General features: G+C 36.7%; 1 pseudogene; it reads left to right on the top strand.

Moving 5' to 3' along the window:
- The first annotated feature begins 1,736 nt into the window (after positions 1-1,736).
- On the top strand, positions 1,737-1,821 carry LOC125690243 (U2 spliceosomal RNA; annotated as a pseudogene).
- Positions 1,822-2,081: the final 260 nt, after the last annotated feature.

The following is a 2,081-nucleotide window of genomic DNA, read 5'->3' as shown; positions in this document are numbered from 1 at the left end:
GCCAAGTGTAGAGGGAGGAAGGGATTTGAACTTGGCATAAGAGTTCTCCATGATTAAATTTGAATTGCTTTGGTTCTCTGTCTGGGCTCTGCAGTTAAATAGCTACATTCGTATTCATTTCTTTTTTTTTTTTTTTTTTTTTTTTTTTTGGTCTTGATAGAAGAAGTGCTTTCTGAAAACAAGTGTGGGTTTGCCAAGTTATACTGAAAGATTTGTGATCATTTCTGTCTTTGGCTTCACTTACACTAAAATAGCAGGTAAATGCTAATTATTTTTGCAACTCCATCATTTTAGCACTACACAGTTAATTTTGATGCTGATGAGGGCAAAGCTAATTGACAGCATATCCATAATAAAAAGCAATGGGTCTGAACATAAGGCTTCAGCGTTTCCCCACCTCCTTTAGCTTAAATAGGAAAACTGTTTTGATAAAACCAAATGTTGTGCAGGTGCATTGAGTCCCTGCAGAGGATGTTAAATGGGTTTGATCCTAAATTGACTAGTATGAGCAAAGTGGATGTATTTACTCACAGCTCTGGCAGCTTCTTTGGTAAATAGTCTGGCACATTACAGAGTAAGCATGTCTAGCTTTGAGTCTTTTTTTTTGACCTGCAGCTGTGTGTGCTTATCTACATTCTTAACGGAAACCACAAATAAAAAGGATATTACATTTCTAAAAGAGTAGCTTGCTTTCGTCTCATCACTTTTCTTTGTCAAGTACCTTTCCTCTTGGGTAGCTTCTTCTGATGTTGTGCTCAATAAGGGGCTCTGTGCTCAGTTGAACAAAAGGTTTCTAATGGCTGGGAAACTTTTCACACTATGTCCTCCTCCTTGACCTCCAGACAAACAGCATGTCACATTATTCTATTGCGCACCCTATCCATCAGGCACCCTGATTTTGCCCTCACATTCACACAGCTGGCTTTCATAGAGAATAATTTTCTTTCTGATCTGAGCACCAAGTGTCTACACTTGGATGTTCTTATCAATGCTCTCACATGCCACATGCCTAAGTCTCACATATTACAAGAGGGATCTGACTTTGGCAGGTTTTGCAAGTTGTTTCTCATTCTGGTCAAAAGCAGGTTAATTCAGTTTCACTAAGCTTTTCTATTGGCAGAAAGTAACTGAAATTCCTATCTGCACAGCAACATCTCCACATCACCCAAATATGGCAAAAATCTACCCCAGCTCAGCTTGACTTTTGAGCAGCAAAAGAATTTGACAGCCAGTACCAAGACAGCCCCTGCTCCAAGACAGATAAGCTATTCTTAAAAGCATCTTTTCCTGAAAGAATTTAATTTAATAAGAAATTCTTTTTATGCAGAAAAAAAATCATTTTTCCTAATAGGTGTACAACCACTAGAGTCATTGTTGAGGCTTAATTTGAACTTTGAAAGAAGAAATGGAATGTCCTTATAGGAAGATTTTAGAAAAGAGTAAGTTTAGAAACTATTCCCTCTATTTCTTTAATCGGAAGATCAAAACAACTTATTTCCTTGTGAAAAAGGAAATTGGGTAATTTGATCGTAGTACGCCAGTACTGAGAATCAGCAAAGATTTATTCAACAAATTGAGTAAAAAAAAAATATTCCAATTCATTAATGATATCCAAAGACAGATAAAACAGATAGTAAGGTCCATAAATAAGTCCTAACTTTTTTTTTTTTTTTTTTAATACAGAACTCATGCAACACAAAGTTACTGAGTTCAGTAAAACAGATGCAGAATGGCATATCTCTTCTCGGCCTTTTGGCTAACATCAAGTGTAGTATCTGTGACATTTTCATAAATTGTCTTCATGCCATTTGATCACCTTCTCTACTGAAGTTACCTCTTCTTGTTCTCAGTGCTTTAAGAGTCTGTCATCCAAATGGTTGTATCTTTTTTTTTTTTTTTTTTTTTTTTTAATTAGACAAATCCTCTTCCAAATACACACAAGACTCAGAGGTCACTGAGAGCAATCATGCTCAACACATTGACCTGCAGTTTCCAATTTGCTATCAGCAGGACTGTTGTAGGCGACTGCAACACAAGACCTGATCCTCTGAATTTCTGCTGTGCTACTGTTTGAGGACAAA

This window comes from Lagopus muta, chromosome 2 (assembly GCF_023343835.1).
Source record: "Lagopus muta isolate bLagMut1 chromosome 2, bLagMut1 primary, whole genome shotgun sequence".
NCBI classification, from domain to species: Eukaryota; Metazoa; Chordata; class Aves; order Galliformes; family Phasianidae; genus Lagopus; species Lagopus muta.
Note: the sequence above shows the minus strand (reverse complement) of the source record. Positions and strands in the feature narration are given on the sequence as shown.